Genomic DNA, 13,769 nt, shown 5'->3' with positions numbered 1-13,769 from the left:
CAAAGTCAAAGATGCAAGACGATACTTTGAATGTGAGCATTGGCAGGTAATTAAGTCTTTACAGATCCAGAGAGATGGGTAACCCCAGGTTAAAGAGGTGTGAATTGTCTCAAGCCAGGACAATTGGTAGGATTTTGCAAGCCCAGGCCAGATGGTGGGGGGTGAATGTAATGCGACATGAACCCAAGGTCTCGGTTGAGGCTTTACTCATGTGTGCGGAACTTGGCTATGAGCTTCTGCTCGGCGATTCTGCGTTGTCGCGCGTCCTGAAGGCCGCCTTGGAGAACGCTTACCCGAAGATCAGAGGCTGAATGCCCTTGACTGCTAAAGTGTTCCCCGACTGGAAGGGAACATTCCTGCCTGGTGATTGTCGCGCGATATCCGTTCAACTGTTGTCGCAGCGTCTGCATCATCTCGCCAATGTACCACGCTTCGGGACATCCTTTCCTGCAGTGTATGAGTTGACGACGTTGGCCGAGTTGCACGAGTATGTACCGCGTACCTGGTGGATGGTGTTGTCATGTGTAATGGTGGTATAAATGTCGATGATCTGGCATGTCTTGCAGAGATTGCCATGGCAGGGTTGTATGGTGTTGTGGTGGCTGTTCTGAAGGCAGGGTAGTTTGCTGCAAACAATGGTTTTTTTGAGGTTGCGCGGTTGTTTGAAGGCAAGGAGTGGGGTGTGGGGATGACCTTGGCCAGATGTTCATCTTCATCGATGACGTATTGAAGGCTGCGAAGAAGATGTCGTAGTTTCTCCACTCCGGTGAAGTACTGGACGACGAAGGGTACTCTGTCCGTTGTGTCCCATGTTTGTCTTCTAAGGAGGCCGGTGCAGTTTTTTGCTGTGGCGCGTTGGAACTGTTGATCAATGAGTCGAGCGCCATGACTGATAGAAATGAGGCTATGACAGATGAGGACCTTGAGAGGATTGTTATCACTAAGGAGGTAGTGATGGGCAAGCTAATGGGGCTAAAGGTAGACAAGGCTCCTGGACCTGATGGAATGCATCCCAGAGTGCTAAAAGAGATGGCTAGGGAAATAGCAAATGCACCAATGATAATTTACCAAAATTCACTAGACTCTGGAGTGGTCCCAGCGGATTGGAAATTAGCAAACGTGACACCACTGTTTAAAAAAGGAGGTAGGCAGAAAGCGGGTAATTATAGGCCAGTGAGCTTAACTTCGGTAGCAGGGAAGATGCTGGAATCTATCATCAAGGAAGAAATAGCGAGGCATCTGGATGGAAATTGTCCCATTGGGCAGACACAGCATGGGTTCATAAAGGGCAAGTCGTGCCTAACTAATTTAGCGGAATTTTTTGAGGACATGACCAGTGCGGTAGATAACGGGGAGCCAATTCATGTGGTATATCTGGATTTCCAGAAAGCCTTTGATAAGGTGCCACACAAAAGGTTGCTTCATAAAATAAAGATGCAGGGCATTAAGGGGAAAGTAGTAGCATGGATAGAGGATTGGTTAATTAGTAGAAAGCAAAGAGTGGGGATTAATGGGTGTTTCTCTGGTTGACAATCAGTAGCTAGTGGTGTCCCTCAGGGATCAGTGTTAGGCCCACAATTGTTCACAATTTACATAGATGATTTGGAGTTGGGGACCAAGGGCAATGTGTCCAAGTTTGCAGACGACACTAAGATGAGTGGTAAAGCAAAAAGTGCAGAGGATACTGGAAGTCTGCAGAGGGATTTGGATAGGCTAAATGAATGGGTTAGGGTCTGGCAGATGGAATACAATGTTGACAAATGTGAGATTGTCCATTTTGGTAGGAATAACAGCAAAAGGGATTATTATTTAAATGATAAAATATTAAAACATGCTGCTGTGCAGAGAGACCTGTGTGTGCTAGCGCATGAGTCGCTCGAGGGGCCAGATGGCCTACTCCTGCTCCTAGTTCTTATGTTCTTATGTTATTATATCCCGTTCGTACGAGGGCATCTTTCAGCATCTGTAGATGTCTGTTACGCTCCTCGTCGTCTTAGCAGATCCTGTGCATATGGAAGGTTTTTCCATCGGGGATAGCTTCTTTATATGGGAACAGGCTTTGTGCAGCCCACACCACCAGAGATGGGACACCAGGGGCCTGCTCTGGTGTCCTGTCAAACGGTCATCAACCGGACCATTGAATGCTGAGACCCCCCCTCCCGAGGCATCATTTGCAGATAGCCAGAGGAAATGGCAAAAGGCCCTGAAGGAAGAGGGATAAAAATAGGCACCAAAGGCACATCAGCAGTGAAGGCTCAGCGTGGGAGATGTCATTGACCAGACCAGAGAAGACCAGATCAGAGAAGGAAGGAAGGAAAGGACTGCCAGCGAGAACCACCCTAGTGAAGACGGACCAGAGGAACACAGTGATCAAATCTTTGTGGGTAGTATACACTGATCTTGGTTAAGATGAGGGACTTTTCACAGTAACTTCATTGCAGTGTTGCCGACTTGTGACGATAAAGATTATTATAATAATTATTATATATTTTGTGGGTAATTTATGGGTTAATTGTGTTAAATAAATATCGTTGAATTTGTGTTTGTGATTTGTTCTCCTCATTAATAAAGACACCTAGGTAAACCCTTTGAGTAAGTAAACTGGTTGAAAGTATCTGAGATCTTACAGATACAACAAGGCACAATACTACGTGGTAACAGAAGTGTTAGAAACACCACTTCAGGCTTAAAGCAACAGTGGAACAGCAGGACACTAATCAATAGCAATCATCAGAGAAGTGTCTCCAATCAGAGGAGTCAGAGATATGAACAAATCAACCGTGATGACGATTTCATCGCAGAACTCCAAATGTCTCAATTGCTAATGTTAACAATGGAATATAATCCACTGTTTTATTATAACAACAGCAAGGTGATTCTTAGGGAAAAGGTTCATCAGATTTGAATTAGTCAGGATCTGTGAAGACAGCACACTGCGTAAAGACGCAGATTGAAGGAAGGACTGAATGAGTGTGGCAAAGACTACCTTCTGCAAACCACAGAGATGAACACAAAATAAATCAGGACCTGGAGAAGCCTTTTGACTGCAGAGAAGACGCATGTTTGGTAGGAAAATGGAAACATCACCTATATCTTAGAAAATACTGCAGTAGAAGACCAAACTTGTCTGGGGATACACGTGAACAAATCATTAAAATTAAACCAATTAAAAATGCTAAAAAAGCTCTGGGATTTATCTCCATGGGTGTAGAATTGTACGTCAGTCATGTTTAATTACATGCAAGTGGAGGGCACTAATTGGGATTTCACTTGAGCACATATAAAGGGACATTCACTAAAATGGGGGTGGGGAGTTGAGTTAGGAGGTGTACGCTTGCAATGGTTCACAATGTGAATAAATGTGCGGCTTGAGTAAAGATTGGCTCCAGTATCATTCTTGGCTTTCTGAACATATAGGACCCTGGTCAGGTCACACCTGATGTGTGGTCCACCGTTCTGATCTGCCTACAATCAAAATCTTTGGCTCTGTAAAGACTTAATTACCTGCAAATGCTCGCATTCAAAGTATCGTCTTGCATCTTTGACTTTGTCCATATAAATGTTTCTGGAACCTACCTCTCCATTCACCTGAGGAAGGAGCAGTGCTCCGAAAGCTAGTGATTTGAAACAAACCTGTTGGACTTTAACCTGGTGTTGTAAGGCTTCTTACTGTACAATCATGGTGGCCTGCCCCGCAATCGGGGCCCACCGATCCGCGGGCGGGCCTGTGCCGTGGGGGCACTCTTTTCCTTCCGCCTTCGCCACGGTCTCCACCATGGCGGAGGCGGAAGAGACTCCCTCCGCATGCGTGGGAATGCCGTCAGCTCCCGCGCATGCACCGCCTGGAGATGTCATTTCCGCGCCAGCTGGCGGTGCACCAAAGGTCTTTTCCGCCAGCTGGCGGGGCGGAAATTAGTCCGGCGCGGGCCTAGCCCCTTAAGGTTGGGGCTCGGCCCCCCAAGATGCGGAGCATTCCGCACCTTTGGGGCGGCGCGATGCCCGACTGATTCGCACCGTTTCGGACGCCAGTCGGCGGTCATCGCGCCGACACCGGAGAATTTCGCCCCAGATGGAGATAATGGGTTGAATTGGTAGTTGTGGAGAGTGTTTCCAATTGTGGAGGTATCAAGATATTTACTTATAAATACAGTAGGGAAATGACGAGAAATGTTTTGACTCAAAGTGGCTAGTATGTGGAACACACTGTCAGAGGATGTAGCTGAGGCAGCTACATCAAAGGAAAACTATAATAGTACATGAGAGGAAAGGGAAGCTGTAAAACTGAGATGAGATGGATGGAATGGTAGGAAGCTCATGTAGAATGTAAACTGCAGCATAGATTAGGCCCCGTGGCCTGTTTTTTGTGCTATATATTCTATGTAAGTTTATCTAAGACATGAATTCAGTCCTACGTTTTAATGACTGTCTGATCATGGGACGGATTGTATCTCATCCAAATGATAATATTCAGATAACATCCGATCGATGGCTTCAAGATATTAACAGAAAAGGACAGGGTAGATAAATATAAACCAATCCTACTAGTTGGAGATTCTAAAACTAGGGGGCGCATTGTCAAAAAATTAGGGACGGACCATTCAGTCGGAATGTTGGGAAACATTTCTTCACACAAAGGGTGGTAGGAGTTTGGAATTCTCTCCCACAAACAGCAGTTGTAGCCAGATCAGTTGTTAATTTAAAATCTGAGATAGATAGATGTTTCTGTTTAGCGAAGATATTAAGGGATATGGGCCAAAGGCAGGTACATGGTCACAGGTCAGCCATGATCTCATTGAATGGCGGAACAGGCTCGAGGGGCTGAGTGGCCTACTTCCTGTTCTTATGTTTCTATGATCCAGAGAGGTCCTCAATTCTGAAGGCATCACAGCTAAATCATTATAAAACACATCCAGGAACATGTGTCATGTGAGGGTCCCTTTAAGAAAAGTGTGTTTATCAAAAAGCTGCAGTGATGTCATTGTGTGGGTGGAGTTGAGCTGTGTTTCTGGCTTTTTACTTTCGGTTTGAGCTGGAAGTTATTTTTTTGCTCTGAGTTTTAGTTTCATTTTCAGTTGGGGAGCTGCATTCAAACCAAGGAGGTGTTCTCTCTCTCTGCCTATTAAAGAATGTCTCCAGATCACTTGATGATTTCAAAGTAATACCTGTTTCTGTAAGGAATGCAAACCAACTGTCTTTGTTAAAAAGGGTTTTTGACTCATGGATGTTGTTAGGAAAGTTATTAAGGGTTATCTATAGAGTATTGTATCTGTGGGGGTTATCTGTGAGTTTATAAAATGTTATCTGGATTCATAGAAGAAACATTGTTTTTGTTTAAACATACTTTAGATCTCTGTTGCATCACACCTGTAAAGTGGGTCCTTGTGCTCCCCATAACCAAAATCTATTAAAAGCTGTGGATCAGGTGAACTCCATGATATACTTTGGTGTTCTCTAATCCCTGGCCCATAATACATGCCCAATTTATTAATTGCAGTTAGGAGTAGCGTGGAATGGGAAGACAAGTTAATTTGATGCCAAATAAGAATTCAAGGTCTGCACCGATAATGGACAGTGGACAATAATGTATGGATTAAAATTGTGATTTGAGGTTCTAAGGTGCACCTTGTGTGAAAATGTTAATATTGCATGCCTACACATCAGGAGAGATAAAGGTAAGTGGGTAAGTTACTTTTAATTTTAAAACAGATTTTTAATTTTGACCTTTAGTTTAGAAATTTAGAATTGTAAAAATCCAGAACAGCTCACAAAAACTAGCCCGACCAAAATCCAGCCAATTCATAATCCTAAAACCAAAAATTCAAAAATGTGGGGCGAAATTCTCCGGAAACGGCGCGATGTCCGCCGACTGGCGTCCAAAACGGCACAAATCAGACGGGCATCGCGCCGCCATCTTTGGGGGCCGAGCCCCAACCTTGAGGGGCTAGGTCGGCGGCGGCCGAATTTCCGCCCCGCCAGCTGGCGGAAAAGGCCTTTGGTGCCCCGCCAGCTGGCGCGGAAATGACATCTCCGGGCGGCGCATGCGCGGGAGCGTCAGCGGCCGCTGACGGCATTCCCGCGCATGCGCAGTGGAGGGAGTCTCTTTCGCCTCCGCCATGGTGGAGACCGTGGCAGATGCGGAAGGGAAAGAGTGCCCCCATGGCACAGGCCCGCCCATGGATTGGTGGGCCCCGATCGCGGGCCAGGCCACCGTGGGGGCACCCCCCCGGGGCCAGATCGCCCCGCGCCCCCCCCAGGACCCCGGAGCCCGCCCGCGCCGCCTTGTCCCGCCGGTAAGGTAGGTGGTTTAATCCACACCGGCGGGACAGGCAATTTATCGGCGGGACTTCGGCCCATCCGGGCCGAAGAATCGAGCGGGGGGGCCCGCCAACCGGCGCGGCGCGATTCCCGCCCCCGCCGAATACCCGGTGCCGGAGACTTCGGCAACCGCCGGGGGCGGGATTCACGCCAGCTCCCGGCGATTCTCCGACCCGGCGGGGGGTTGGAGAATCTCGTCCCTGATTCTGAAATAAATGATGGGAAACGATGATTAACTCTTACAGGTATAAAGATTTAAGACTGCAATTTAAGTAATTAGGGAGAAAGAAATGAAGTTCACAGTGAAAAGAAACGTTACAGAGTGAGGCATACCAAGAATGACAATATGGAGAAAAATAAAATTGATTACTCCCTGTATTAAACATTTCTTTATTTGTTTTCTAATTGGAAATTTGCTTTGGATCACTGACATCAATTTTTGCAGTTAAGTGAGGAAATGTGGAATCATGCCTTTGTGATTACAGGTGCTCAATCTAATAAAAAAATTCATTCTCACCTCTTTTAAATATTAGAAACTACTCAACTCCAGCTCAGTGCTATTTTCTGGTAAAGCTTCCATTTGTTCTCATTTTCAGTTAGTGTCCAGAGAACAGCGAAACCTGTTCCTCACTTACCATTCCATGATGTCCTGTACAACCCACCTATTGTTCACCTTCCATCTCGGCGCCCCATATGGAGCACCCTTACTCAACAAGATTTACCAGCAGACATCCTCTGGATCAATCATTTTTAAACTCAGGGTCGTGACCCGCGGGTGGGCGGGTGTCGGGAGGGGCGCGAGCGATCGGTTGCGGTCTTCCTGATCACGGAAAGATGTGCCTGTGGTATTATAGGTATTACGGTACCTGATAGGCTAAAGCACCATTGGTGGAAACTGTATGCTTTCTATTGGCTAGAGTGTATAATAGCTCCGCCCTGATAGGTGGGGTATAAGAGCTCGTGCCGCCCCAGCAGCCCTCATTCTGTACCTGAGCTGCTGGGGGAAACATCTAGCTTATTAAAGCCTTCAGTTGGACTACAAACTCGCTTTAGTGGTCATTGATCGTGCATCAATTTAATAAGCTAGAATTTTAAGAAGAAAGGATGGAGCTCCGAATCAAGCTGGAGTGCCTGCAAGGCGAACTCAGCGGCAATCTTTAAGCACTGGCTGGCGTGCTTTAAAGGGTATCTCGAGACGGCCGAAAACGCACCCACGGGAGAGCAGAAACTGGACGTCCTGCACTCAAGGGTGAGCCCGGAGATTTACACCCTCATCGAGGAAGCGGAAGACTTTGATGCAGCAATTGAGCTGCTAAAAGGACACTATATTCGCCCGGTAAATCAGGTCTACGCCCGGCACCTGCTTGCAACAAGGCGACAAACGCCTGGGGTATCGCTGGAGGAATTCTACCGCGCCGCCTGATGCTGGGAAGAAGCTGCGGCTGCCCGCAAGTTTCGGCGAGCGAACACACGGAACTCTTAGTCCGGGACGCTTTCGTGGATGGTATGCTTTCGTCACAAATCCGCCAGCGCCTGTTAGAGAAGGACAACCTGGGTCTCAGGGAGGCACGGGCCCTTGCAGGCTCCCTCGACGTGGCCTCCAGGAACTCCTGCGCCTACATTCCCGACCGCACGGCAGCCCCATGGGCAGTGTGGAACCCCGCTGCGGCCGACCCCGAGACTTCCCCCGTTCTCCCACAGGCCTGCGCTGCAAGGCAGCCTGGCAACCCCGAGGGGCCCCGCTGCTACTTTTGCGGGCAGGCCAAGCATCCCCGGCAGCGCTGCCCGGCCCGCGCATCCACCTGCAAGGGATGCGGCAAAAAGGGCCATTTCGTGGGGGTATGTCAGGCCCGAGCAGTGGCCGCGGTCTCCAGCGGCAAATGCGGACCGCAACCACAAACTTCTCCACGGGTCCCGTGCGGCCAGCGGTCGCCGCCACCTCCATATCCCAGGGCCACGTGCGGACCCCGGGCGCCGCCATCTTGTTTCACGGACGCCACGTTGGAGGGATGGGCGCCGCCATTTTGTGCACCCCCGGCCATGTGTGACCAATGGGAGACACCATCTTGGATGAACCCCCAGGACCCCAGCTCGGCCGACCACACACTGCCCGAACAGAACTCTGAACTACGGCGATTGGCCTCGGTGACTCTGGATCAGTCTCAACCTCGAACACTCTCAACTGCTACGATGACCGTTTTCATCAACGGGCACGAGACGTCTTGCTTAATCGACTCTGGGAGCACGGAGAGCTTCATACACCCCGACACGGTAAGGTGCTGTTCTCTCCTCATCCACCCTGTTAATCAAAAAATCTCACTGGCCTCCGGTTCCCACTCAGTGGAGATAAAGGGGTTTTGTGTAGCAAACCTCACAGTCCAGGGAAGGGAGTTCAAAAGTTTCCGTCTCTATGACCTTCCACACTTCTGCGCGGCTACACCCCTGGGTCTAGACTTCCAGTGTAACCTTCAAAGTCTGACCTTCAAATTCGGCGGCCCTATACCCCCCCTTACTGTCTGCGGCCTCGTGACCCTTAAGGTCGACCCGCCTTCCCTGTTTGCGAATCTCACCCCGGATTGCAAACCCATCGCCACCAGGAGCAGACGCTACAGTGCCCAGGACCGGATCTTTATTAGGTCAGAGGTCCAAAGGTTACTGAGGGAAGGGGTCATTGAAGCCAGTAACAGCCTCTGGAGAGCTCAAGTAATGGTGGTAAAGACCGCGGAGAAGCATAGGATGGTCATCGACTACAGTCAGACCATCAACAGGTTTACGCAGCTGGACGCGTACCCTCTCCCCCGCATATCCGACCTGGTAAACAGGATCGCGTATTATAAGGTCTTCTTCACGGTGGATCTCAAGTCCGGCTACCACCAGCTCCCCTTCCGCACTAGTGACCGCAAATACACTGCCTTCGAGGCAGACGGGCGGCTCTATCACTTCTTAAGGGTTCCCTTTGTTGTCACCAACGGGGTCTCGGTCTTCCAGTGCCAGATGGACCGAATGGTTGGCTGGTATGGTTTATGGGCAACATTCCCGTATCTCGATAATGTCACCATCTGCGGCCACGACCAGCAGGACCACGACACCAACCTCCGAAAATTTCTCCATACTTCCAAAATCGTTAACCTAACATACAATAAGGATAAATGCATGTTTAGCACCGACCGTCTAGCCATTCTCGACTACGTAGTGTGAAATGGAGTTATAGGCCCCGACCCTGAATGCATGCGCTCCCTTATGGAGTTCCCCCTCCCTCACTGCTCCAAGGCCCTGAAATGCTGCCTAGGGTTTTTCAGTGACTACGCCCAGTGGGTCCCCAACTATGCGGACAAGGCATGTCGCCTGATGCAATCCACAGCTTTTCCCCTGTCGATAGAGGCCCGCCAGGCCTTCAGCCGCATCAAAGCAGACATTGCAAAGGTCACGATGCACGCCATCGACGAGTCCCTCCCCTTCCAGGTCGAGAGCGATGCGTCCGACGTAGCTCTGGCGGCCACCCTCAACCAAGCGGGCAGACCCGTGGCCTTCTTCTCCCATACCCTCCATGCTTCCGAAATCCGCCACTCCTCAGTAGAAAAGGAGGCCCAGGCCATAGTAGAAGCTGTGCGACATTGGAGGCATTACCTGGCCAGCAGGAGATTCACTCTCCTCACTGATCAACGGTCGGTTGCTTTCATGTTCGATAATGCACAGCGGGGCAAGATAAAAAATGACAAGATCTTGCGGTGGAGGTTCGAACTCGCCACCTACAACTACGAGATCTTGTATCATCCAGAGAAGCTAAACAAGCCGCCTGACGCCCTGTCCCGCGGCACATGTGCCACCGCACAAGTGGACCACCTCCGAGCCCTCCACGAGGAACTCTGCCACCCGAGAGTCACTCGCTTTTTCCATTTTGTCAAGACCCGCAACCTGCCCTACTCCAACGAGGAGGTCAGGACAGCCACCAGGGACTGCCAAATCTGCACGGAGTGCAAACCGCACTTCTAGCGACCAGAGAAAGCGCACCTGCTAACGGCTTCCCGTCCCTTTGAACGCCTCAGCATGGACTTCAAAGGCCACCTCCCCTCCACCGACCACAACACGTACTTCCTGAACGTGATTGTCGAGTACTCCCGGTTCCCATTCGCCATCCTCTGCCCCGACATGACCGCCACCACCGTCATCAAGGCCCTCCATAGCATCTTTGCACTGTTCGGGTTCCACGCTTACATACACAGTGATAGAGGGTCCTCCTTTATGAGCGACGAACTGCGTCAATTCCTGCTCAGCAAGGGCATCGCCTCGAGGACGACCAGTTACAACCCCCTGGGGTAACGGACAGGTAGAGAGGGAGAACGGAACGGTCTGGAAGACCGTCCTACTAGCCCTACGGTCCATGAACCTCCCAGTCTCCCGCTGGCAAGACGTCCTCCTGGATGCCCTCCACTCCATCCGGTCACTACTTTGTATGACCACCAACCAGACACCTCACGAACATCTCTTTGGCTTCCCCAGGAAGTCCTCCTCTGGGACCTCGCTCCCGACCTGGCTGGCAGCACCCGGACCCATCCTGCTCCGAAAACACGTGCGGGTGCACAAGTCGGATCCGTTGGTCGAGAGGGTCCATCTGCTCCATGCTAACCCCCAGTACGCCTACGTGGCGAACCCCGACGGCCGACAAGATACGGTCTCCATACGGGACCTGGCGTCCACCGGAACTCCACACACATTCCAGCCACCAGTCCCACCCTCCCCTCCACCGCAGCACCTTACAGGAGGATCAGTCCTTCCGCCGCCCCTGTCTAGGCTCCCCCCCACCCCCCGACACCCCTGCAGGCGCTCCCTTCCCAGGTGGGCCGTTTTCCCCACCAGCGCCGTCTAGGGGTGACGAAGCTGCCATGGAGATCGAAGCCACGCTCCCGGAGTCACAGACGCCTGAGCCTCCACCGGAGTCACCACCGAGGCTCCGACGATCACAGAAGACGACCAGGGCCCCCGATCGACTGATTGCTTCATTTTAACTGTAATCTGTAAATATAAACCATCAAACGTACATAGCTACCAGACTTGTAAATAGTTACTAAACACTGTACGGAGGTATTACGGTAGCTCCATAACTAATTATACCATGTTGTTATGTTTTGTAGTTCCTGGCCACCACCCCCGCCGGACTCTTTTTTTTAACAGGGGGTGAATGTGGTATTATAGGTATTACGGTACCTGATAGGCTAAAGCACCATTGGTGGAAACTGTATGCTTTCTATTGGCTAGTGTGTATAATGGCTCCACCCTGATAGGTGGGGTATAATAACCCGTGCTGCCCCAGCAGCCCTCATTCTGTACCTGAGCTGCCGGGAGAAACATCTAGCTTATTAAAGCCTTCAGTTGGACTACAACCTCGCTTTAGTGGTCATTGATCGTGCATCAGTGCCCAACTGCTGCGACCAGCTTTTAAAAATGCCACCCATGACTGGCTTTCAAGAATGTTGGCCGTCCTTCGCATACATGCCCCTTCAGCCGGATCTAGCAGTGCATAAGCCCAGAGGGGAAAACTGCTTCCTTTTGATATCAGCGTGCTGTTCCAGGACCAGATGCGGATGGCCAGTGTGGGCCGTGAAGGTTGGCATGGGTCCCGAAGGTCGACCAGTTGGTAAAAATGGATCCCCGGAAAAAAAGTTTCAAAAACACTGCCCTGGATCAAGGAATGGGAAACACGAGTAGTCGCTAACAAGTTCTTTTCGACAAAACCCCATCATTCGAAAGGCAGGCTTTTAGCTGCAGCGGTGATAGTGGTCCTTGCTAAATACATTCAGGATGGGTCAGAGTCACTGTGCACCAAATGTCCAACGCTGGGGCCTCACCACAAACTCCTTTCCCTCACCGCCAATTCTTTTTTTAAAAAAAATAAACACTTTATTGAGGTATTTTTTGGCATTGTAACAGCAGCAATATAAACAATGTACTTGAAAATATAAACATAGTGCAAATACCATCTCCCTCCCCAACAGGTCCCACCATTAATTAACCCCCTCATCTACGCTAACCTAACCCCTTTCCCCCCACCCCCCACTCTGCTGATGATTAATTCTCCGTGAAGAAGTCGATGAATGGCTGCCACCTCCAGACGAACCCCAACAGTGGCCCTCTCAAGGCGAACTTAATTTACTCCAGACAGAGAAAGCTAGCCATGTCCGATAGCCAAGTCTCCGACTTCGGGGGCTTTAATTCCCTCCTCGCTCGTAATATCCGCCTCCAGGCTACCAGGGAAGCAAAGGCCAGAATGTCTGCCTCTTTCTCTTCCTGGATTCCCGGGTCTTCTGACACCCCGAAAATCGCCACCTCTGGACTCAATGCCACCCTTGTTTTTAATACCTTGGACATGATGTCAGCAAACCCCTGCCAAAATCCCCTCAGCTTTGGACATGCCCAGAACATGTGGACATGGTTCGTTGGTCCTCCCGCACATTTTGCGCACCTATCTTCCACCCCAAAGAATCTGCTCATCCGGGCCACTGTCACGTGAGCCCGGTGAACGACCTTGAATTAAATCAGGCTGAGTCTGGCACAAGTTGCGGTCGCGTTGACTCTACTCAATGCATCCGCCCAAAGGCCCTCCTCTATCTCTCCCCCCAGCTCCTCCTCCCACTTTCGCTTCAGCTCCTCAGTCTGCGTCTCCTCTGATCCCATAAGTTCTTTATAAATGTCAGAAATGCTCCCCTCCCCTATCCATCCTCTGGAGACTACCCTGTCTTGAATCCTCCTTAGTGGCAGGAGTGGGAAGGTTGATACCGGTCTACGCAGAAAGTCCCGCACCTGCAGATATCAAAATTTGTTTCCCCCCGCCAATGCAAACTTCTCCTCCAGTGCCGTCATATTCGGAAAGCTCCTCCCTCTATCAACAAGTCCCCCATCCTCTCAATCCCTGCTCTCCGCCAAATTCGGAACTCCCCGTCCATCCTCCCCGGGGCAAACCAGTGATTATCGCAGATTGGGGGCCAGACCGATGATCCCACTGCTCCCACATATCTCCTTCATTGCCTTTAGACTCTCAAGGCCGCCACCACCACAGTTGGTGGAGTACCGCGCCGGCGGAAACGGCAGAGGCGCAGTTACCAGCGCCCCCAAACTTGTGCCCTTGCAATAAGCCGCCTCCATACGCACCCATGCCGACCCCCCCTCCCACCAGCCACTTCCTAATCATGGCTATGTTAGCCGCCCAGTAATAATTGCTAAAGTTTGGAAGCGCCAGCCCTCCCTCTCCGCTCTAGCATCACCCTCCTCTCGCCGCCAATTCTATTTGCTCTCTGACCACCGTGTGAGACTGAACCAGACCGTTTGCAACCTCAGCATTTGATTGGACACTGAGCTGAGCTTCGGCCTCCACTACATCACCAAGACTGCCTACGTGCACCTTTGTAATGTCTCTTGACGCAGCCTATCTGCTGCTGAAGCCTTCACCCGTGCTCTTG

The 13,769-nt window shown here is 50.5% G+C and overlaps 1 protein-coding gene across 1 annotated transcript in view; it reads right to left on the bottom strand.

The window, feature by feature from the left end:
- LOC140387466 (uncharacterized) overlaps positions 1-13,769 on the bottom strand; it is a 193,172-nt gene that overhangs the window by 170,180 nt on the left and 9,223 nt on the right. The gene's annotated exons all lie outside the window — the stretch shown is intronic.

This window comes from Scyliorhinus torazame, chromosome 12 (genome assembly GCF_047496885.1).
Source record: "Scyliorhinus torazame isolate Kashiwa2021f chromosome 12, sScyTor2.1, whole genome shotgun sequence".
NCBI classification, from domain to species: Eukaryota; Metazoa; Chordata; class Chondrichthyes; order Carcharhiniformes; family Scyliorhinidae; genus Scyliorhinus; species Scyliorhinus torazame.
This window is presented reverse-complemented; position numbering and strand designations above follow the sequence as displayed.